Source organism: Chiloscyllium punctatum, chromosome 11, assembly GCF_047496795.1.
Source record: "Chiloscyllium punctatum isolate Juve2018m chromosome 11, sChiPun1.3, whole genome shotgun sequence".
Classification (NCBI taxonomy): Eukaryota; Metazoa; Chordata; class Chondrichthyes; order Orectolobiformes; family Hemiscylliidae; genus Chiloscyllium; species Chiloscyllium punctatum.
Window position 1 is genome coordinate 11114841 of NC_092749.1, and position 25971 is coordinate 11140811.

Below are 25971 nucleotides of genomic sequence, written 5' to 3' on the forward strand. Positions count from 1 at the left end.
CAGGGGCTCCAATATAATTCAAATTGTCAGGTAGGCTACATAAGTAGACAACTAAAAGTCAGCCACCTGATATATGGTTGAAGTCACGTGCAATGCCCACACACTGGGCAATGATGACAGACTTTCTTCATTAAATTAGTGAACATTTAAGATCACTTTTATTGATACCAGCTTTACAGACTTTTTCAATGCATTCAAATTTTCAAACTGCCAAAATGAAATGTGTACTATCACTCTGTTATGTATTACATGGACTCACAGTATTAACGAAAGAAACAAACTTTGTAGTGAATGAAACCTTTGAAGAGCAGGTGTGCATGCTGAAATGGATAGAGATAGAGGAAAGCGATGTGCTGAAAATTTTGTCAAGCATTAAGATTGACAAGTCGCCAAGCCCAGACCAGATTTGTTCTCGGCTGCTTTGGGAAATAAGAAATGCGATTGCTTCGCCACTTGTGAAGATCTTTGCATCCTCGCTCTCCACCGGAGTCGTACCTGAGGACTGGAGAGAGGCAAATGTAATTCCAGCTTCAAGAAAGGAAATAGGGAAATCTCCAGCAATTACAGACCAGTCAGTCTCACGTCTGTCATCTGCAAGGTGTTAGAAAGGATTCTGAGGGATAGGATTTATGACCAACTGGAAGAGCATGGCTTGATTAAATGCAGTCAACATGGCTTTGTGAGGGGCAGGTCATGCCTCACAAACCTTATTGAGTTCTTTGAGGATGTGACTAGAAAGGTTGATGAGGGTCGAGCTGTGGATGTGGTGTATATGGACTTCAGCAAGGCATTTGATAAGGTTCCCCATGATAGGCTAATTCAGAAGGTCAGGAGGAATGGGATACAGGGGAACTTAGCTGTCTGGATACAGAATTGGCTGGCCAACAGAAGACAGTAAGTGGTAGCAGAAGGAATGGTCTCCTGTGTGAGTGGTGTTCCACAGGGCTCTGTTCTTGGGCCTCTACTGTTTGTAATTTTTATTAATAACTTGGATGAGGGGATTGAAGGATGGGTCAGCAAGTTTGCAGACGACACAAAGGTTGGAGGTGTCGGTGACAGTATAGAGGGCTGTTGTAGGCTGCAGCGTGACATTGACAGGATGCAGAGATGGGCTGAGAGGTGGCAGATGGAGTTCAACCTAGATAAATGCGAGGTGATGCATTTTGGAAGGTCGAATTTGAAAGCTGAGTACAGGATTAAGGATAGGATTCTTGGTAGTGTGGAAGAACAGAAGGATCTTGGGGTGCAGGTACATAGATCCCTTAAAATGGCCACCCAAGTGGACAGGGTTGTTAAGAAAGCATATGGTGTTTTGGCTTTCATTAACAGGGGGATTGAGTTTAAGAGTCGTGAGATCTTGTTGCAGCTCTATAAAACTTTGGTTAGACCGCACTTGGAATACTGCGTCCAGTTCTGGTCGCCCTATTATAGGAAAGATGTGGATGCTTTGGAGAGGGTTCAGAGGAGGCTTACCAGGACGCTGCCTGGACTGGAGGGCTTATCTTATGAAGAGAGGTTGACTGAGCTCGGACTTTTATCATTGGAGAAAAGGAGGAGGAGAGGGGACCTAATTGAGATATACAAGATAATGGGAGGCATAGATAGAGTCGATAGCCAGAGACTATTTCCCAGGGCAGAAATGACTAACATGAGGGGTCATAGTTTTAAGCTGGTTGGAGGAAAGTAGAGAGGGGATATCAGAGGTGGGTTCTTTACACAGAGAGTTGTGAGAGCATTGAATGCATTGCCAGCAGCAGTTGTGGAAGCGAGGTCGTTGGGGAAATTTAAGAGACTGCTGGACATGCATATGGTCACAGAAATTTGAGGGTGCACAATTGAGGATCAATGGTCGGCACAACATCGTGGGCTGAAGGGCCTGTTCTGTGCCGTACTGTTCTATGTTCTATGTTCTATGTTCTATGTAACATGACAGAATGAAAGGGGAGAAGGCAGAGAATGAGGTTGATATATATATCGGCCATGGCCTAATGGTGAAGTAGACTTGTTGGGCCGAAAGGCCTCATTCTGGTCCTACATATTTTGGTCTTATGTCAATCAGGCTTCTGAATGACTTGTCAGTAATGCTATGAAGCTGTGCCCAACTATTCACAATATTAACAGGTTGGGATGATTTAATGGACTCCTGATGCATTAAAGTCCAGGTTATGCAGTGCAGTTTTCATTCACAAAAACCTTCAAGTGGTGTCTCCCAATAGACTCATACGCAGAGTACAATGCTGAGAATATTTTGTCACAATCATTTATTTTTATTGATTTCCCTTCATCCTTTGCCTACTTGAAGAGAGAGACCACAAAGTGAAACCTGGATTAGTGGTAAATTTGGTTACCATGGTGCTCAGTTTCTGAACATACACTCAAGACAACCAATGTACTCTTAAGAGAAGAACGTAAGATTATTACACAGATGAAAAGTTATTGATATGATAATTGGAACAGTCTTCTTATTATCAAGAAGGAGAGATTATTTTTCACATGGAGTTTGGGGGAGAGCCTATTGATATGTTTGCTAATGGCTCTCAAAGAGATTTTCTTTTCTGTATACATGAACGGAACTCTGAAGATTTTCCTTTTCAACCTGTTTGCTGTAATTGTTTAAATAATAACATTGATCAGGGATCAGAATTTCTTTTCTCAGATGAAAGGCTTTTGCTCGAAACGCCGATTCTCCTGCTCCTCGGATGCTGCCTGACCTGCTGTGCTTTTCCAGCACCAAACTCTCGACTCTAATCTCCAGCATCTGCAATCTTCATTTTCGCCTGTTCCTTTTCTCAGATCTGATGATTTGAAAGCTGACTGACAGAGGATTTGAGGAGGCTTTTCTTGTTTGATAAAAGTTTCAGCTAAGTGCTTGATTTTTTTTCAAGACTTTAAATGCTTAATCTTTTTAATTTCCCTTTTGCATGGTTAAGAATGAATTCTGTGTTAAGGAATGATAGTTTTTTTTAAAAGATATCTAAAGTTCCTTTAAGAGCTTCATTTTTTAGGTTTAATACCACTGAGGGCATTCAGAGTGTAATGTCTAGTAGATATGTAGAGGTGGTTAGACAGCAGAATCACTCAGATAGATGGGTTACTGTCAGGAATGGTATAAAAGTTGTTCAGAAGTCTCCTGTGGCTATTCCTCTCGCAGATGGTACTTCATTTTGGGTACTGTTGAAGGGGATAGTCTCTCAGAGGAAAATAGATGTGGCAGTCAGATCTTGGGCACTAAAAATGAATCTTATGAATCCAGGATAGTATTTACCTTCCTGGTGCCAGGGATAAGGATGCTCCAAAACAATTGAAGCATATTATCAAAGAAGAGAGTGAGAAGCCAGAAGTTATTGTCCAGGTTAGTAAGAATGACATAGTTAGGGAAAGGGTTAAGCCTTTGCTGAGTGAGTATAAGAGGTTAGGTTGAAGGTTGAAAGGCAGAACCTCAAAGGTAGTAACCTCTGGTTTACTCCAAGTGCTATATTCTAATGAGATTAGGGGTAAAAAGATAGGACAAATCCATAAACGGTTGACAAGATGGTGCAATGTGCAAAGATTCAGATTTTTGGATCATTGGGACGTCTTTTGGGACAGAAATGATGTGTTCAAAAGGGATGGGTTTCACCTGAACTGGAAAGGGACCAACACCCTGGCTGGGAGATTTGTGAGTTCTGTTTCAGGAGCCTTTAAATTAGTGAGGGGGTGGGGAGTTGCTAAGTGGCATAAAAAATAGAAAGGCAGATGAGGTTGGTTCTGAATCAGAAGAGAACAATTTAATTAGAAAAGACAGGCAAGAATGAGGTAGTTTTGAAGAATCAAACTGGATTTATTTCAATGCAAGGGGTCTTACAGATAAGGCTGGTGAACTCAGGACATGCATGGCAACATGGGACAGGGACGTCATAGCTCTTCCAGACACTTGGCTGAGGGAAGGACAGGGAGAAAGTGAGGACTGCAGATGCTGGAGATCAGAGTCGAGAGTGTGGTGCAGGACAGGACTGGCAGCTTAATGTTCCAGGTTTTAGATGCTATAGGAAAAACAGAAAGGGAGGCAAGAGAGGAAAGGGAGTAATGTTTTTGATCAAGAAAAATTACTACCATACCTAGAGAGGATATTTCTGAGGGGTCATCCAGTGAAGCTTTTTTGGGTAGAAATTAGAAATAATAAAGGGATGATCACCTTGATGGGATTGCACTATAGCCCCCCCATTAGTCACAGAGAAATTGAGGAGCAAACATATTGACAGATCACAGATCTATGTAAGAATAATAGGGTTGAAATAGTGGAGGATTTTAATTTTAATTTTAATTTTTCGAACATTGAGTTGGACTACTATAATGTTAAAGGCTTGAATGGTGAGGAATTTGTTAAATGTGTTCAGTATAATTTCCTTAATCAATATGTAAATGTACCTTCAAGAGAAGGAGCAAAACTTGACCTTCTCTTGGGAAATAAGGCAAGGCAAGTGACTGAAGTGTTAGTAGGGGAGCGCATTGCAACTAGTGATCATAATTCTATTTGTTTTAAAATAATTATGGAAAAGGATGAATATTCAATAAGAATTAACATTTTTAATTGGAGTAGAACTGATTTTAATGGTATGAGACAAGCACTTTCAAATGTTGATTGGAGTATACTGGTCGCAGGTAAAGGGATGATTGACAAGTGGGAGGCTTTCAAAAGTGAGATAACGACAGTTCCAAGGTATTATATTCCAGTTAATGTGAAAGGTTAGAGTGATAAGAGTTGGGAACAAGGGATGAATAAACACATTGAGGTTCTGGTCAAGAATAACAAAGAGTCATATGTTAGTATGGACAACTGGGATCAAATGAATCTCGTGAAGAGTATAAAGGTTTTAGAGGCATCGGTGGGCGGCACGATGGCACAGTGGTTAGCACTGCTGCCTCACAGCATCAGAGACTGGGGTTCAATTCCCACCTCAGGCAACTGACTGTGTGGAGTTTGCACATTCTCCCCGTGTCTGCGTGGGTTTCCGCCCGGGTGCTCCGGTTTCCTCCCACAGTCCAAAGATGTGCAGGTTAGGTGAATTGGCCATGCTAAATTGCCCGTAGTGTTAGGTAAGGGGTAGATGTAGGGGTATGGGTGGGTTGCGCTTCGGCGGGGCGGTGTGGACTTGTTGGGCCAAAGGGCCTGTTTCCACACTGTAAGTAATCTAATCTTAAGAGGGAAATCAGGAGAGTGAAAAGAGGATATGAAATAACCTTCACAGATAAGATTAAGGATAATCCAAAGAGATTCTACAAGTAAATAAAGAGCAAAAAAGCAACAAGAGACAGAACAGGGCCTCTTAAATATCAATGAAATCATCAATGTGTTCAAGACCAGGAGATGGGACATATACCAAATAGTATTTTGTGTCAGTTTTTACTGTGAAGAAAGAAATGGAGACCAGAGAACTCGTGGAAATAAGTACTCATTTTTTGAAAACAGTTCACATTACAGAAGAGGATATTTTGGAGGTGTTAGAAAACAGAGGTGGATAAATCTCCTGGACTTGATCAAATATATCCTAGGGTATTGTGTGAAGTTATGGAGAAAATTGTGGGGCCTCTGGCAGATTTGTATCATCTATAACCACAAGTGAGATGCCAGAGGACTGAAGGGTGGCTTTATTTAAGAGCAAAGAACAAAGAGAACAAAGAAAATTTACAGTCCAGGAACAGGCCTTTCGGCCGTCCAAGCTTGTGCCAATCCAAATCCACTATCTAAACCCAATCCCTAAGGATCTGTATCCCTCTACTCCCCACCTACTCATACATTTGTCCAAATTCATCTTAAATGAATCTACCGAGCCTGCTTCTGCTACTCTGCTGGCAATGTGTTCCAGGCACCTACCACCCTCTGTGTAAAGTACTTTCCACGTGTATCCCCCCTTATAGTTTTCTCTTCTCACCTTGAATGCATGACCTCTCATTATTGAATCCCTCACCCTGGGAAAAAGTTCATCTCTAACCACCTTGTCTATACCCTTCATGATTTTATAGACCTCAATCAGATCCCCCCCAATCTCCTTTTTTCTAATGAAAACAATCCTAACCAACTCAACCTCTCTTCATAGCTAGCACCTTCCATACTAGGCAACATCCTCATAAACCTTCTCTGCACTCTCTCCAAAGCGCCTGCATCCTTTTTGGTAATATAGCGACCAGACCTGTACACAGTATTTTAAATGCAGCTGAACCAAATTTAACATGCTCTTATACTCAATACCATGTCCAATGAAGGCAACATTCCATATGCCTTCTTGACCACTCTATCCACCTGTGCAGCCATCTTCAGAGTACAATTGACCTGATCTCCTAGATCTCTCTGTTCATCAACCTTTCCCAAGGCTCTTCCATTTACAGTATAGTTCACTCTTAAATTAGACCTCCCAAAATACATCGCCTCACATTTGCCGAGATTGAACTCCATCTGCCACTTCTCCATCCAACTCTCTAGTCTATCTATAATCTCCTGTATTCTTTGACAGTCCCCTATGCTTTCTGCTACTCCATAATCTTCGTGTCATCTGCAAACTTACTGATCAGACCAACAATGCCCTCTTCCAGATCATTTATGTATATCACAAACAACAGTCGCCCCAATACTGATCCCTGTGGGACACCATTGGTCACCTTTCTCCATTTCAAGAAATGCCCTTCAACTACTACTCTCTGTCTCCTGTTGCTCAACCAGTTCTTTATCCACCTAGCTAGAACACCCTGCACACCATGTGACTTCACTTTCCCCATTAGTCTACCACGGGGAACCTTATCAAACACCTTACTAAAGTACGTGTATATGACATCAACACCTCTTCCTTCATCTATCAACTTGGTCACTTCCTCAAAGAAATCTATTAAGTTGGTAAGGCACGATCTCCCCCGCACAAAACCATGTTGCCTATCACTGAAAAGCTCATTCTTTTCCAAATATAAATAGATTCTATCCCTCAGTACCTTCTCCAGCAACTTTCCCATCACTGACATCAGGCTCACTTGTCTGTAGTTACCTGGAATATCCCTACTACCCTTCATGTACAAGGGGACAACATTAGCAACTCTCCAGTACTCTGACACTTCACCTGTGTTTAAGGATGCTACAAAGATATCTGTCAGGGCCCCAGCTATTTCCTCTCTCACCTCCCTCAGCAACCTGGGATAGATCCCATCTGGTCCTGGGGATTTGTCCTTCTTAATATCCTTTAGCCTACCCAACACATCTTCCCTCCTTATGTCAACGTGATCCAGAGTAAACAAACTTCTATCTTTAATCTCAATATTTATCGTGTTCTATCCTCAATGAACACTGATGCAAAGTAATCATTGAGTATCTCACTCATTTTCTCAGGTTCGACACCCAGCCTTCCTTCATTATCCTTAAGTGGACCAAATTTCTCTAGTTATCCTTTTGCTTCTTATATAAGGGATTCTCCTTAATTCTGCTCGCTAAAGTTATTTCATGACCCTTTTTAGCCCACTAGGTTCCTCATTTAAGATTGGTCCTACTCTCCCAATATTCATCTAAAGCCTGTTCTGTTCTTCGCTGCCTGGGCCTTATGTACGCTTCCCTTTTCCTCTTGGCTAATCGCACAATTTCTGCTGTCATCCACGGTTCATGAATCTTGCCTTTCCTAGCCCTTGTTTTCAAAGGGACATGTCTGTCCTGCACTACCTTCAACCTATCTTTGAAAGCCTCCCACATATCAAATAGGGACTTTCCTTCAAATAGCTGCCCCCAATCCACATTTCCCAGTTCCTGCCGAATTTTGATATAATTGGCCTTGGCCCAGTTTAGTACTCTTCTCTTAGAACCACTCTCTTCTTTGTCCACGGGTATTCTAAAACTTAGAGAATTGTGGTCACTATTCCCAAAGAAATCCCCACTGCAACTTCTACCACCTGGCCTGGCTCATTCCCCAGCACCAGGTCCAATGTGATCCCTTCCCTAGTTGGACTATTGACATACTGCTCTAGAAAACTTTCCTGGACGCTCCTTACAAATTCTGCCCCATCCAGACCTCTGACACTAAGTGTATCCCTGTCAATGTTGGGAAAATTAAAATCTCCCATCACCACCACCCTGTTGCCTCTACATCTTTCAATAATCTGTTAACCTATTTGTTCTTCTACCTCACACTGACTGTTGGGAGGCCTGTAGTACAGCCCCAACAATGTAACTGCACCCTTCTTATTTCTCAGTTCTACCCATAATGCCTCACTGCTCAAGCCCTCCATAGTGCCCTCCTTTAGCACAGCCGTGATATCATCTCTGACCAGCAATGCAATTCCTCCCTCCACTTTTACTTCCCTTTCTGTCCTGTGTGAAGCATCTCTATCCTGGAACATTTAGTTGCCAATCATGCCCCCCTCCTTCAACCAAGTCTCTGTGATTGCAATAACATCATACTCCCAGGCACCAATCCAAGCCCTAAATTCATCTGCCTTTCCCACTATGTTCCTTGCATTAAAGTATCTGCACTTCAGACCACTGGTTCCTTTGTGTTCATCTTCCCTCTGCCTACTCTTCCCTTTGGTAGTGCTAACTTCATGATCCTGTTCCTTGCAGTCTCTGTTTTCCACTTCCCTGTCTACTAGTCTTCTCCTCTGATTCCCAGCCCCCTGCCACATTTGTTTAAACCTTCCCGTACAGCAGTAGCAAAATCTCCCACAAGGACATTAGTTCCAGTCTGGTTCTGACATAGATCATCCAATGTGTAATAGTCCCAGCTTCCCCAGATGTCCCAATGTCCCACAAATCTGAACTCCTCTCTCCTACACCATCCCTCAAGCCATGAGTTCGTCCTGCTTATTCTTTCATTTCTACCCTGGCTAGCATGTGGTGTGGTAGCAATCCTGAGGTCACTACCTTTGAGGTCCTCCTGTTTAACTTCTCTCCTAGTTCCCTGAATTCTGCTTTCAGGACCTCATCTCATTTTTTTTTACTTGTATCATTGGTGTCTATATGTACCACGACAACTGGCTGTTCACCATCCCTTTTCAGAATGCTCTGCAGCCAATTGGTGACATCCCTGACCTGAGTTGGGAGGCAACATACCATCCGGGAGTCTCGTTTTCAGCCACAAACCACCTAGCTACTCCTCTTACAATAGAATCCCCATGACTATAACCCTTCCATTGTTTTTCCAGCCCTACTGAGCAGCAGTGCCCTCCGCGATGTCACGAACCTGGCAACTGCTGCCCTCTTCTGGTGAGCCATCTCCCCCAACAATATCCAAAACGGTATACCTGTTTTGGAGGGAGATGACCATAGGGGACACCTGCACTGCCTCCCTACTCTTTCTCTACCTTTTGGTCACCCATTCACTGTCTCCCTCAGCACCTCTAACCTGCGGTGTGACCAGTTCACTAAATGTGCTATCCACGACCTCCTCAGCATCACGGATGCTCCACAGTGAGTCCATCCGCAGCTCCGGAGCCGTCGTGTGGGTCAAACAAGAGCTGCAGCTGGACACACTTCTTGCAAGTGTAAGAGTCAGGGACGTCAGCCACATCCCTGAGCTCCCACATCAAGCAAAAGGCATATCCCACAGGTCTGAGGTCCCCTGCCATTGTAAGCCTTAGCTTTAACTCAACTAACTAATACCAAACGATGCACTTAAATATATAAAAGAAAAGAAAAAGAAAACCTTACTTTACAGAGTCCTTTTCTTCTGGTTGGGATGGGGGAGGAGGGCGGGAGGGAGATATTGCATGTGTTGTTTCTCGGGTTTAGCCGCTGCCCAAATATATTCTAAGTCCTTACTTTCACAGCTACTTCCTGGTCTCCAACATCCTTTCCGCTCTGTGTCCTGCTGCTCTTGGACAGGAATAAGGCCGCGGGCATCAAAGGTAATATCTGTACTGTTCACTTACCTTCCTGGCAAGCTCCTGGTCCCAATGTCACCTCCGCTCTGTCTCCCACTGCTCCCGGACAGGAAAAACGAGTCCATGTAAACCATGCTTGTTGCTCTGCCTCATCAATCTTTCTGGTTAACTCAATTGAGTTTGTGAGACATGATTTCCCTCACACAAAACCATTCTGGCTTTCCTTAAACAGTCTTTGTCTCTCCAAATGCATGCAAATCCTATCATTTAGAATCATCTCCAACAATTTATCCATCACCAATGTCAGACTCAAAGGTCTTCATTCCCAGGCTTATCGGAAGGAGTCTCGTCAGACGGACAAGAAAGGCTATAAGGAGAAGTCTGGGAACTCAGACCCATGAGTTCGACATCGGTGATGGATAAATTGTGGGAGGTGATTCTGAAAGATTGGATTTACATGCATTTGGAGGGGCAAGGACTGTTTAATGATAGCATGGCTTTGTGCGAGGGAAAGATTGATGAGGCAAAAGTGAGGACTGCAGATGCTGGAAATCAGAGTCTAGATTAGAGTGGTGTTGGAAAAGCACAGCAGGTCAGGCAGCATCCGAGGAGCAGGAAAATCGACGTTTCGGGCAAAAGCCCTCCAATCTAGAAAAATTGATGAGGGCAGAGCAGAAGGCATGGTTTACACTGCCTTTAGTAAAGTCTTTGACATAGTTCCACGTGGTAGACTGATTGGTAACATTGGATCACATGGGATTCAGGGAGAGCTTGCCAACTGGCTTGATGGTAGGAGACAGAGAGTGGTGGTTGAGGGTTGTTTTTCAGACTGGAGACCTGTGAACAGCAATGTCCCACATGGATCAATATTGGAGCCACTTTTGTTTTTCATTTATATGAACAATTTGGATGAAAATTTAAGAAATACAGTTAGTAAGCTTAGAGATGACGCCAAAATTGGTGGTGGAGTGGACAGTGAAAAAGGTTATCTAAGACTACAAGAGATGTTGATTAATTGGGTCAATGGGTTGAGAAGGGGCAGATGGAGTTTAATTTAGATAAATGGGGGGTATTGCATTTTAGTAAAAAAAGTCAAAGGGGGGACTTATACAATTAATGGTGGGGCTCAGGGTAATGTAGGACAGAGATCTACGGGGGCAGGTACATAGCTCTTTGAAATTTACATCACATATAGACAGGGTGGTTAAGAAGGCATTTAGCATGCTTGCCTTCATTGCTCAGAACTTTCAGTATAGGAGTTGGGATATCATGTTGAATAAAGTGAATAGTAAGGGTCTTTTCCCTAGGGTTGGGGAGTTCAAAACTAGGGGACATATTGTTAAAGTGAGAGGAGAAAGTTTTAAAAAGGACACGAAGGGCAACTTTTTTTCACAGAGTGTGGATTGTAGTAGGATGAACTGCCAGAGGAAGTGGTAGATGCTGGTACAGTTACAACATTAAAAGATGTTTGGATAAGTAAATGAATAGGAAATGTTTGGAGGGATGTGGGTCAAACATAGGTAAGTTGGACTAGTTTGATTTGGGAACAAGGTTGGTGTAGACTGGTTGACCGAAGGGTCTGTATCTATGCTGTATGGCTGTATGTTTTAAGACTTTTAAAAAACTCAATCTATTTTTTCCAGCATTATACTTTACAGATACTCAATCATAGTGGGGTGGTATCTCTTTCATTTTCACTCTTTCATTTCTTACTCAAAGTTTTTTTATAAACTTTCCGTACATTCTCCAGATGGGATTGTCTCAATTTCTGAAACTTCCCAAGTTAGACAGACATTGGCTCTCTCCCTGGCAATTCCTTACAGAACTCTTAAGGGGAAACACATAGCTTTTTCCAGCAGTGACTCAAGTGAAGGGATGCAAGGTATCAGGAAACAGGAGTAGAAGGAAATGGAAGGAAGTTCCCGGACAGCTTCATACCACTAATAAAGTTTCTAATAACATTCCTGTATTTTACACAGGTCAAGTGCCAGAATATCATAGCAGGCTGGGCAGGAAATAAGTTGAAGACTATTTGCTAGCACAACAAACAGCATGTGCTGCGTCAATTGAAACCATAAATATATAAAATTTCATGTCCATCTATAAAACCTCACCTAATATATGACCAACTCAAGGCAAGAAATCATCAGTTCATCAGACCTTGTGCTGTTCGCTGCACATTCAGTCAGTGAATAATTTAAAACAGCAAGCTAACCTTATCCTACCATCAAAGGCTGCTTATGTCTTTTATCTCGAGAATAATAGTCTCCATCTGAACTCCATTTAAATTGCCATTTACACGTTGACAATCTTAAGATTCAAATCCATCTTGTGAGCTGGAATTTAGTGCTTAAGTTTACAAACCTTTTTCTTTTTGAACATCATCCTGGTCAACCTTCAATGCACTATGACTATTTTTGAAAGTTTCACATCTGGAAGCAATTCATTGTTAATTTTCTCACTTTTTTCTCATCTATTGTCACCGTGAATGTGGAGGAAGGTTGCTCTTCATCTTGAATTAAACACTAGATCTATAAATCCCAAAACAGATCTTCGCACAATGAAAAGAAAGCTGGAAAAACAAGTTGGAGTGTAAAGGGTCTGAAGTAGGAAGGGAGTACAGAATAAAGATGAGCTCTACCATCCAGAATTCCATGCATTGGAGTAAGACTGTTGAAACTAAAGGAGAAAATTGCAAAGTGTCTAGCTGTCAAAACATTTGTTATTCCTTTCAGCTTTGTATTTTTTCTTTCGCACACACACCAGTAGTTTCAGGGACTGCTTCTTCCCAGACAATTGGTTATTAGACAATTGAATGGACTAGGAGAAAGTGAGGACTGCAAATGCTGGAGATCAGAGTCGAGAGCATGGTGCTGGAAAAGCACAGCAGGTCAGGCAGCATCCAGGAGAACTTCTTTAAGGTAGGCATCCTTGGAAGAGGCTTCGCAGTAAGGTTATAATCAACTAGGAGAAAGTGAGGACTGCAGATGCTGGAGATCAGCGGATGCAGGACTGCGGATGCTGCCGACTGGCTGTGCTTTTCCAGCACCACACTCTCAACTGTTGAATGGACTGTCTAGCCTCAAACAATGAGGATCTTGCTAAAGTTGATCTCTCTTGTACACCCTGTGCAATGTTACCTTCATGCCTTCATCTTTTGTTCTGCACATTCTTACTTAGTTTGATCTGCCTGTACTGCTTATAAACAAATCTTTTCACCATACTTTGGGCATGTGATAATAAATAAATCAATCAGGGGCAGTTAAGAGAGAACCACTTTGCTGTGGGTCTGGAGTCACATGTCCACAAGATCGGGTGAGGATGGCAGTTTCCTTCCCTAAAGGACATTGGTGAACTGGGATGGGTTTTCCCAACAATCATCAATGGTTACCTGGTCACCATTCGGACAGCTTTTTGTTCCAGACTTTTATGAAATGGTACGACGAAATTCAAACCCATGTTCTCACAACATTAGCCTGGGGTTTGGGATTACATGTCCAGTGACATTAAAACCACACCACTACCTCCCTTCACTAAAGATGTTTTCCTTTGTTGTGAGATCACTGGTTATATTTCCCAATGATCTAAGGGTCTGATGGGATCACAGTAGCATTAATTTGGAAACTTAAACCTTGACATTCAAGATTATGAACAATTTGGTTCAATACTATGATAATTAGTTACTGGAACCTTATCAGTGGGAGTCTCAGTGGAACTCAACAATTTCAGCAAATTATGGCCCGCCTACTTAATGCCATTAAGTTCCTGAATTATCATTCCCTGGAATTTCTGCCTTTTGACAATACAGTATGTCATAGATATGCAATTAATGATGCAAACTAATTCTGATTGTAAGTAAAATTCTTCACAAATTAGATTAGTGGAACCAAAGAATGCAAATGCAAATGAGAAAAGAACATATATTTGAGAACGGGTATTAGAATGAGATTCTTTATTCCGTCTGGATGAATTTGTTCGATGGAAACCATTGCTGCCATTAAAATTGAGCTAGAATACTGTAACAGAGTGTTGAAATTCTACAGAGGTGAGCTTCAATCGGCACAATTGCAATGATTTAGCCTTTGCTGTTCCTATGCTCTGATATTTACAAACTACAACCCATCTGGGTCACTAATTCCCTTCAGGGAAGGAAATCTGTCATCCTTACCTGGTCTGGCCTACATGTGACACTAGACCCACAGCAATGTGGTTGACTCTTAAATGCCTTCTGGGCAATAAATGCTGCCTAGTCAGCGACACTGTCATCCTGCAAATGAATAAAGAGAAAAAGGCCTTGGTAACATTTTAGCATAAGCCTGGAATGTTTTAGTCAACTGATGTTTCCAATTTCCATGATTGCAACAGTTGGATGTGGGGCTAAATAAACCAGAGATAAGGCTTCAAGTACAAGATTCTTGTCTGTCCTGTCTTTTATATCAGGGTTTCCTTTCAATAAGAATGCTATTTTAACAAGATTTATAGTTAGTATTTACTTCACTGCAGGCAGCTGATTTGTGTGAGCTGCTTTTAACCATACTTTTCAGTAAAGTTTCTAATATCATAACATAAATCCAATCAAAGCCTTATCTTTCTGCATCCTGGATCCTTTCAAACAACAATGATTTCTGTACAATGTAAAGCCAAGTGATTTCAAGCCTTGATTTCTTAAAAAAATGCAATGTCTGTGGATAGAGAAACAGAAGTAACATTTCATGTCCAATATGACTCTTCCTCAGAGCTGAAGAAGTCCTCCATTGCCTTACAAGACTCATTTTCACCCTTCATAATGATCACCAGGCAGGCACCAGGATCGTACTGGCCTGAGGCTTCCTACTGATTTCAACTAGCAGTTCCTAGACAATGACAGGCCAGACTCTGACCTGTACCACAGCAGCTCTTTGACTGATGATCCATGATTCCCCTGACTGCCGCTGCTGGACTCACAGAACTGACCCCTGTCCGTTCCCTAGACTGCAGATCCCCTGGACTGTACGTATCCCAAAAGAACAGCTGTCTGTGGCCAAGCTACTGGACTATGTTTCTGCTGTGTCCATCACTGATGGTACTGGCACACCCTGACTCACCACTGCCCCTCCCAGAATTGACCGATGACTTAAATGCCTTCCCACCCAGCCTGATGCCTCACAGTCAGGGGAATCCTGTATCATCAGTGGGAAACTGCAAAGCCATGGTCCGTCTTGCTGAGGAGGTGGTCGGAAATCAGGTTCCATCACAACTCTTGCCAAAAAGTTCCTCCAATACAGGAAGAAGCTGTTTAGCCCATCATGTCTACATCGGCCTGAAGCGCATCTCATTCAGATTCCTGTAACCCTACATTTCCCATGGTTAATCCACCTAGCCTGCACATCCCTGGACACCACGAATAATTTAACATGGCTAATCCACCTTACCTGCACATTTTCGGACTGTGGGAGAAAACCACGCAGACACAGGGAGAAGGTGCAAACTCTAATAGTCGCCCAAGGGTGGAATCGAGCCTGGGTCCCTGACATTGTGAGGCCACAGTGCGAACCACCGAGAGAACAGTGGTGACCAAAATCCCCATGAGATTCCATGCTTCTTAACTGTGTTCCTGTAAAGTTGCCCACCAGTGCTGATTCACAGCCTACGTGGTACATTTTGAATTGTACACCAAGTATGGGTTGGTCTGATCAAAGTGAGCAAGGGAGTTTGCCTTCAGTCCCGTTTCCTACCATCGCTGTGCACTATCCTGAAAGGAAGCGTGAGAGTTGATTTCAAAGAGAAGGAAATAAGGTGCAGTATCCCTGCAAGCGAAAGCCTAATGCTTTCTAATATTTTCTAATAAAACCCATTATTGAATGTATATTGATGCAAGTTAGAGAATATGCCTTGATTCAAAGCAGTGAACCAGACAAACCTCTCTCTTTTAGTCAACATTGAATTAACATCAACTCCCCCCAATGAAATACAAAATTCCATACTCAGCCTGTTAGAAGTGTAAAGATAATATCATTTTGTTGCATGAAACAATTGCTTTCCATCAAGCGAAATATTTCTCTCATTGTTAGGATGCTTGCCTGAGCTGTAAATGATATTGTAAAATTTTCCATTTTACATGCCATGGGAAAACTGAAGTAATTTATATTAAAATGTTTGGTCTTGTCTGGAACGTTTAATACTCACTCTCTCAGTATCGCTAAAATGTTGCAATAACTTGGACTATGAAGGGAAAATGGCAGGTTATTGAAGGTGAATAAATCTGAATGAAGCTTGACATTGATTCATGAAATGTCATCTCTCTCTCCCACATAAACATCCCGCCAAATCTCACATCCATCACTACACTTAGTATAGTGTCCTCCATACTTGTATGGTTCAGTTCGAACATCGAACATAGAACATTACAATGCAGTACAGGCCCTTTGGCCATTGGTGTTGCATTGACCTGTGAAACCAATCTGAAGACCATCTAACCCCTACACTATTCCATTCTTAATGACCATTTAAATGCTCTTAAAGTTGGTAAGTCTACTACTGTGGCCTATTACTACATTCTATGCCCTTATTGCTCTCTGAGTAAAGAATCTATCTCTGACATCTGTCCGAAATCTATCACCACTCAATTTAAAGCTATGTCCACTCATGCTAGCCATCACCATCAAAGGAAAAAGGCTTTTATAGTCCACCCTATCTAATCCTCAGATCATCATGTAAGTCTCTAATAAATCACCTCTCAACCTTTTACTATCTAACAAAAACAGCCTCAAGTCCCTCAGCCTTTCCTCATAAGACATTCCCTCCATCCCAGGCAACATCCTAGTAAATGTCCTCTGAATCCTTTCCAAAGCTTCCACATCCTTCCTATAGTGGGACAACCAGAACTATATACGATGCATCAAATGAGTCCGCACCAGAGTTTTGTCCAGTTGCAACATGACCGAAACTCAATCCCTCTACCAATAAAAGCTAACACACTTATGTCTCCTTAACAACCCTATCAACCTGGGTTGCAACTTTCAGGGATTGATGCACATGGACACTGAAATCTCTCTGCTCATCCACACTACTAAGAATCTTACCATTAGCCCTGTACTCTGAATTCCTGTTACTCCTTCCAAAGTGAATCACCTCACATTTTTCTGCATAAATCTCCATTTGCCACCTCTCAGCCCAGCTCTGCAGCTTATCTATGTCCCTCTGTAACCTACAACATCCTTTCCGCACTGTCCACAACTCCACCAATTCTAGTAACATCCGCAAATTTACTAAACCAAAAGAGATCCTTGTGATACACCACTAGTAACTGAACTCCTGGATGAACATTTCCCAATAACCACCACCCTCTGTCTTCTTACAACATCTGCATAACCATGGTTCCCTCACTCAACCACTTCCTCCCTGCCTGGCAGCACACAATTATCAAGGACATGCAGTAGCTGGTCCTTGAACAAGCTCCACATTTCAGTTGTGTCCATCCCCTGCAGTTTTCTTCCCCATCCTATGCATCTTAAATCTTGCCTAATCGCCTCATAATTGCCTTTCCCTCAGCTATAACTCTTGCCCTGTGGTATATACCTATTGCTGAAGTAAACATAATCGAATTGTGGTCACTATAACCGAACTGTGGTCACTATAACCAAAATGCTCACCTACCTCCAAATCTAACACCTGGCCGTGTTCAATCCCAGTACCAAATCCAATGTGGCTTCACCTCTTTTGGCCTATTGAATACTGTGTCAGAAAGTTCTATCCACTTTCCATTAGTCAGTATTCACTGGGAGAAAAAAGGCGACAAGCTTTGCTTAAGTCAAGAAACAGTGGACAACATTACGTCATGAAAACAGATACATTCTGACTCTCTAAGAGACTCACTGGAAGACTAGAAAAATATAATAATGTATAAAACCCATTTTTTTCTTTTTATTTACGCATGGGATGTGGGCAGCGCAAGCTAAGCCAACAGTTATTGTCCATCCCTACTCGTCTAGAGAACAGTTAAAGAGCCAGCACATAGCTTTCTGGATTTGGAGTCACACATCGGCCAGGCCAAGTAAGGACGGCAGATTTCCTTCCCGAAAGAACATCAGTTAACCAGATGGGATTTTATGACAATTCCATAGGGGTGGACACTTACAGGGGCCTGAACAATGTGGACTATGGTGTAATTTATGTCAGAATCATGTAATAGGTCCATCAAGGCCTATTTCAACTTTTGGAGCAACTCACTAAATCTTTGTGCTCTGCTGAGCTTTGAGATGAGTTTCTTGCTAGCCAGCAACAAGTGGAAGAAGTGCATCCTGAAGTTGTCCTTGAATGACCTAGCTCCAATTCATATCCCCATCTTCTCACTTCCTCAACAGAGGACATGGCTTCTCCAAATCTCTCCCACCACATCTTGTTCACATTCTCAGTCAGTTCACTCCTCTCTTTTCCACGCTCAATCTGACTTGATAAAATTTGTCTGCATAATATAGTTTTCTGAGTTCCAGAATAATTCTGAAAGAGGGTTAAGTTTAATCACTGGAAGTCCACTTAGTTTGATGACCAATAAAACAGCTTTGTGCACAATGAAACTCATACCACTATTATTACCCATACAGTATTTTGAAAGGATTGCTTTGCAAAGTGGGTTTGAAACAAATGGGATGGAAATGCTGTACAGTGATTGCAGGAAGAAGATTTTATGACTTAGCAATCTTAGAAGAGTTTACAACCAGCCTTTTGAAGTATAGTCAATATTGTAACGTAGGAAGTACAATAAATTGAGTATTGCTGAAAAATGCCAGATTTGGTTGAATCAGAACATTGACAGGAATGCAAATGCAAAGTAGAACAACATTTTAGACTTCATAGGAAGTGAGTGTAGATTGATTGGCATTGGAATGTGATTGGGAACAATGCTGTCATGGAGAATTTGCCAGTTAGATGACGACTGACAGTTAATCTTTACTTGCAATTGAACCAGGTCTCTTAATAGTAAAGGCACTGACCCAATGAATGAATCAGAACATGACTGTCATCCTTTTGCTCAGTTGAGGGAGACACACTTTAAGTGTATGCCCTTTGCATCTGCAATGATTAGGACCTTGTTTACACTGTTGTTTGAAGGAATGCTGTTGTTCAGGATTTTGTACATATGGCCACAAAGTGCTTCAGTATCTGAAGAGTTGTGACTGGTGCTAATCTCTGTAGAATTATTGACAAACATTCTTAGGGCTGGAGAGACCATCATTCATGAAGTAACTGAAGATGGTTGGGCGTAGGATTAAGACTGAGGAAATCTTGCAGTGATGATTGACCATCAACAACCACAGCCATCTTCCTTTATGACTCCAACCAGCAATGTTTTCCCTCTGATTCCCAATGATACTAGTTTTGCTAGGGCTCCATGATGCCATACCCAGTTGACTGCTGCCTTGAGGTGACAGTCACAGTCACCTCACCTCTGGGAGCCAGCTCTCATTTTGACCAAGGCTGAAATGAGGTCAGGAGCTGAATAATCATGGCACAACTGAAATGAAGATCAAAACTGCATCAGCAAGGTCCCTGTACAAGTGCAGCAACACATCCCTGCTCCTGTTCTCAAAACCCTCTCTCTATGAAGGCCAATGTTACATCAACCTTCCTCGCTGCTTGCTTCTCCATAAGACTATATGAAATGGGAACAGGAATGGGCCATTCAGCCCTTCAGGCCTACCCCATCATTGAATAGAATCATGGCTCATCCAACATTCCTCACTTCCCCTTTCTTGCCAAGTAGACAGAGTGGTAAATAAAGCATGTAGCACACTTGCCTTTATCAGACAATTGAGTATCAGAGTTGGAACGTCATATTGCGGTTGTACCGGACGTGATGAGGCCACCTTTGTTGTACAGTGTGCAGTTCTGGTTGCTCTGCTGTAGGAAAGATCATGTTAAGTTGGAGAAGGTTCAGAAAAGAGTTGCAAGGATGTTACTGGGTCTGGACGTTTTGAGTTATGGGGAGAGGCTGAATAGACTGGGATTTTTTTCACTGGAGCATAGGAGGTTGAGAGGTGACTGTATGGAGGTTTATAAAGTCATGCAGGCCATAGATAAGGTGAATATCAAAGGTCTTTTCCCAAGGCAGGGAGTGTCTAAAATTAGAGGGCAAATATTTTAAGGTGAGAGGGATAGATTAAAAGGGACATGAAGGACAACTTTTTCACATAGAGAGTGGTTCATGGTGCCAGAGGAAGTGATGGATACAGGTACAGTTAGAACATTTAAAAGTCATTTGGACAGGTACAGGAATAGGAAGGGTTTCGAGGGATACAGAGAAAACACAGGTAAATGGGACTAGTTTAGTTTGGGAAGCTTGGTTGACATGGACAAGCTGGACCAAAAGGCTTGTTTCTGTGCTGGATGGCTCTATGATTCTCTGACTCTATGACTTTACTGATCAAGAATATCTCCACCTCAGCCTTGAATATACACAAGGACTTTACCCCTATAGCTTTTGGTGACAAGGAGTTCCAAAAACTCACAACCCTCTGAGAGAATAAAGTGCTCTTCATCACATTCTTAAATTGGTGCCCCTTAAAATGTATGCTACTTCATGGCTACTGACAAGGACATCGAGGTCTTGTTGACCTCCTCTTTTCCCAATCCATCACCATTCAGATAATAATCCATCTTCCTGTTGTTGCTACCAAAGTGGGTAACCTCACTTTTATCCACATAATAACCTCACGTTAGACTGTAGAGAAAATATAGGAATATTCAAAAGTGCATATAAAACATAGTATATAGTGCATATACTATAAACTTAGTTTTAATGATTCTTTTTATTGTGGAGGGGAGAGAGGTTGAAGGAGGTGTTGCTTTAGAGGTCATAAGAGACTAAAGTGACCTAGAAAAGGAGACTGAGATGAGCCTGGATTTTAGCCCAGTCTCAATACAAAGAGGGGACATCTTGAAAAAGAACACATTTCAAACTTGGCAGGAACTAGAGGAGAACATTAAGGAAACAATAATAAAATAGATAATAAAAAGGGTTACAGTGAAACAATATAAAGTTTGGAGGGTAGCAGCCAATCAAAGGATAGATTTTGACTGGTATCCAATCTAGACGTTGTCGACTGTTGATCTTGAAAATGGCTTAACGAAAATTTGTTTTCATTTGTGCTGCTCCTTGTATTGAGGCTTCCCAGTGTGCATTGTAGCGAGCTAGGAACTCTGTAAATATCGTTACTGTGATAACAAAATCAGCTTGCACATATCAGGGTTCCAAAATATTAATACGATAAATGGTCAGATAGAGTCATGGAGTGACAGAGGTCTACAGCACAGAAAAAGGCCCTTTACCCATCAGGCCTGTGCTGGCCCAAAACAAGCACCTAACTATTCTAGTCCGACCTTCCAACACTTGGCCCAAAGCTTTGTAATCCTTAGCATCAAACATGTATCCCTAAATACTTCTTGAATGTGATGAGAGTTTCTGCCTCTCCCACCCTTTGCAGGCAGTGAATTCCAGATTCCCACCACCTTCTGGGTGAAAAGGATTTTTCCTCACATCCCCTCGAAACCTTCTGCCCCTTGCCTTCAATCTATGTCCTTGGTGATTGATCCCTCCACCAAAGGGAAAGATTTCTTCCTATCTGCCCTATCTATGCTCCTCATCATTTTATGTATTTCAATCATGTCCTCTCTCAATCTCTTCTTCTCTGAGGACAACAATCCCAGTCTGTCCAATCTCTCTTCATCATTGAATCTCTCCAACTCAGTTTGACTGTGTTGGCTAACCAGGGAGGAGACCAGGAAGAGGTCTCCGTGTCATAGAGTCATATAGCATGGAAACAGACCCTTCAGTCCATCCAGCCCATGTCCACCATAATCCCAAACTAAATGAGTCCTATCTGCCTGCGCTTGGCCCCTATCCTTCCATACATTTCTTCTTCATGTACTTATCTAAATGTCTTTTAAACATTGTAACTGTAGCTGCAACCACCACTTCCTCTGGAAGTTCATTCCGCACATGAACGCTTGAATGTAATGTCATAGGACCATTTGCATTCATGTGTGAGGTGGAAGACAGGATCTTGGCTTAACATTTCATCTGAAAGACCGATTCTTAGCATCTTAAAGGACAGTTTGATCAATGAGTGTATTTCAGAGATATTAATTTTTAGTCAAATTGAAACTGGAACCTATAATTACAACATATTTAGGCTCTTTTAAAGAATACTTTAGGAATATGGGCTTCACTAGCTGGGCCAGCATTTATTGGTCATCCCTCATTGCTCTTCAGAAGTTGGTAGTGAGCTGCCCTCTTGAACTGCTGCAGTCCATGAATCTAATCCTTGCAGACAAGGTCATGAACTGTTTGCTAATTGTACCTCATGCAATTCAATCTCAGCATGTGGGTAGATCAGGCAAGGTCAGTCATCATTTCCAACACTGATTCTTCTGAATGAAAATTGTGTAACATCAAACCAGGCAGGATCTTCCTGACTTGTCTGCCTGACAGCAACTAGTTCAATATAAAGAGGATTATAGTTATATTGACGGCACCAGAAGCTACAATATTGGCATTGCTACTTAAAATTGTTTTTCATTATGAATTAGAAATCATTATGATTTATCTCCATTAACTTTAATTGGTAGTTTTGCAATTGTTCTATATTATTAAAACAAAATTTACTTGTACTCTATTCAATATAAATATGGCCTACTATGATTTGAATTACCATGCTTTTAGTGTAATGATTGAAATGCCAAGGGCTATTCAGACATAATATTCTCATTGTATAAACATTCTTGGCATTTAGGTATCATTGGCAATTATTGCCCATCCTAATGTCTTGCTAGATCACTTAAAATCAACCACAGTAGTGCGTGACTGGAGTCACATATCAGGCAATCCGAATAATGCCTGTCAATTTCCATTACCAAAGGCCATGAGTGAACCCATTGGATTTTTTAACAACAATCTTACAGCTTTGTGGATGCTTTGACTGATATCAATTTCCTTTCCAGAATTCAAATTCTTAAACTATTATGAGGGGATAACAAACCCAATTCTCTGGAAAACTATATCAACAACATATCACTACTCCAACATATTCTATAGTTCATACCTTCTTATTAGTCAGCATCCTAATTTTTTACAAGTCACTGTTCTCTTCATAATCCATGAGTTGGCTGTTCTTCATTATCCTATCACACCTCCCTGGGAAACACAGTAGAAATCAAGCTCCACTATTCTCAGAATCATCACAAAGTTTAAAGATTTTATGGAAGTGTATAAAATTACTCAATTTTCCTGCCTATTGGTCCCAGGTTGACAGAAAATACTGACCAGATTTCTGCAATAAGAAGTGTGAGAAATGGCTCTCACTCTTCAATAATTTCAGTTGCAGTCAAATTCCGAAGCAGGTATTTATTAAAACATTCTGATAAGAATGGGTGACAAGTAGGCACCCTGATTAACATGTTACATCGCAAGTTATACAGTTCAGCAAAGTCTCTCGGTACTCCTCTTTTAGCTTATTGGTTTCCCATGCAAAGCGTCAAACCTATCATAAGCCAACCCACTTCACTCCTCCTCTGTTTACTTCTCCCACTACTCTAAGCCTGTCACCCCTTACTTTTGTTTGTTTCTTGCCTTATTTGGCCTTACACTTGACAAAGTGCAAGTGTTAGCTTGGCTGTTTTACCACATAGCTTGACCATTTCCCCACATCCCTCTGTGGTCTTTTGTTAGCGTGCATCCCTTTTTGCTGCAAACTGTGTACATGCTTGCTAGCTCAACATCTCTCCCCCACACTGAGCCTTATGACCTGATTGTGGTTTCATGTACGTGTTTGCTAAGGCAACATTTCGTCCCCTATGGTCCACACTGAGCCTTATGACCTCTGATTGTGGTTTCATGTACGTGTTTGCTAAGGCAACATTTCGTCCCCTATGGTCCACACTGAGCCTTATGACCTCTGATTGTGGTTTCATGTACGTGTTTGCTAAGGCAACATTTCGTCCCCTATGGTCCACACTGAGCCTTATATTTTACACAAACTTTATTTTTTTATAAAGCCTCTTGCAGAAGGAACACTCACATTTTTCACGAGCATATTTTCCACAGATGGATGACAACTATTAAAAATTAGTATATTTTAACTACAGGTAAATGATTATGACACATGGACATTTAACACTACTAGTTAAAACTCTAACCCCCTTTTAAACTTCCCCTTGCGCACACATGCAGATAGAGACACAAAAACAAGTGGGTGTTATAGATGGAGGAAAAGATGGGGAAAATGGTTCATTGATCCCTGTTTATAGGGTTTACTGAGATGAACTTCTTGGTTTGTCAGGGCATGCTGATCCTTGAGCTTTCTTCTCTTTCACTTGCGTGCAGAAGGTACAGAGTGACTGGCTCACATATATAAAATCTCTGTTCTGCTGATTAAGAGTCACAGCTTACAGTAACTGGTATATGGAAATAAACTGACTATCTTTTAGCTTGATGTGTTTTCAACTACAAGAGCAGAAACAGCTCTTTCCCCTCACGAAGTCTGATAGTTTCTGACAAAACATTCATATCCACAAGCTGTTCAGCAACCAGGGAGCCTACCACATCATTGTTGTCAGGCAGAAGGCCTTTGTCACAGACAACTGGTCACCAATCCACAGACCAATCAGCTACCTGTTGCTGGTCTGTTCTTGTCTGCAGTAACTTCCTCCACTGCTTGAACAAACAGCAGTGCAAATAATACTCATAATGAGCTGCAAGTGATATGCTTTTTAAAAAAGTATGCAGTAATCTTTTCTCAGTCCTTGGTTTTTAAAACAGCCCTTTTCCGTCTGAAATAATTCCACATAGGCTGGTATCCCGTCACCAAGTCACCCTTTATTCACACATGGAGAGTCCTTGACACTGCTCCAGCTCCCTCAGAGCCAGCTCTCAGAGTGAACAGAACCTCTGATGCTCCTGTTTATATCTGTCAGTCAGGGCGCCCTGGTTGGGGCTGTTAATGTGGCCCAATCTAGAAACTCATATTCTATGAAGTCCCCTGGCTCATCTCACTACAATCACTGCATTCCCAACACTGAGTCGGAAGATATAGGCTTGTCCTATTACTGTAGCATCTCCTGCGGGTGTTTTAGCACTGGGTCAGGTTCCTCCAACCCTGCCTCGGATGTGGCTGGCATGTACCAGACCATAGCTTGCCTTTTCTGCCTGGAGTGTCTCGGAAGAAATTCATTCTCCTCTTCTGGCAGTAAAGGCATCAAAGCGGGTGACGTCCACTGTGTCCATTTCAGAATCTGAGGATCTTCAGCACTTGACTGAGAGGGAGGGCCCACAGGTTCTCAAACAGTCAGAAAGACTGTCAAGGAACTGGTCACAGTTTGAATTCATGCTGTTGCAAGTTTGCAGCTTTCATATGGTGCATGTGCTAGTTCAGGACCTACCCGAACCTTGTATGCCACTGCATCTGACCTCACATTGACCATGCCTCAATCCATGCAGGGCCATTTCTGTGGTTCTGATATCAAACTTTGTCTCCTGAAGTAAACTATCTCCCTCACTTAACAGAGTCGTGTGTCCAGCATTGGTGTTCCTGATGCTGTTTCACTCACCTCCCCAGCCAAGGCCGGGAAGATCAGATTTAACCTGGAGTGGAGTCTTCTCCCCATTAGTAACTCTGCTGGAGCTGTCCCTGTGGTTGCTTGAGGGGTGGCCCTATAATCAAACAGGAACCGGGATGGTTTGGTATCGAGTGAAGCTGTAGGCTGTTTCTTTAAGCCGTCCTTCAAATTTCGGACTGCTCTTTGTGCCAGACCATTGGATGATGGATGGTATAGAGCTGTCCTTATATGTTCAATACCATTTGAGTTTAGGAAATATTCAAATTCTCTGCTGGTAAATGATGGCCTGTTATCCGTGACCAACAATTCTGGGAGCCTGTGTATTGCAAAAATTGTGTGCAGTTTTTCTACCACCGTCCCCATGTTTGACGAATGAACTCGTACATGTCCAGCCACTTTGAGTGGGCGTCCACAGTGATTAAGAACATTGAGCCCATGAAAGGGCCTGCACAGTCAACGTGTAACTGAGTCTAGGGTTTACCCAACCATTCCAACGAATGTGGGGGAACAGCTGGTGGCAACTTTTGACCTTGCTGGCACTCTGGGTACTGC

At 42.1% G+C, this 25971-nt stretch overlaps 1 long non-coding RNA gene across 2 annotated transcripts in view; it reads right to left on the reverse strand.

Moving 5' to 3' along the window:
• Positions 1 to 229: 229 nt before the first annotated feature.
• LOC140482578 (uncharacterized) overlaps positions 230 to 25971 on the reverse strand; it is a 48912-nt gene continuing 23170 nt past the window's right edge. For both annotated transcript variants that reach the window (XR_011961748.1, XR_011961747.1), the window contains 2 exons: positions 13997 to 14095; positions 230 to 502 (listed from right to left, as the gene is read on the reverse strand). This is a non-coding gene — a long non-coding RNA (uncharacterized lncRNA). The remainder of the gene's footprint in view (positions 503 to 13996; positions 14096 to 25971) is intronic.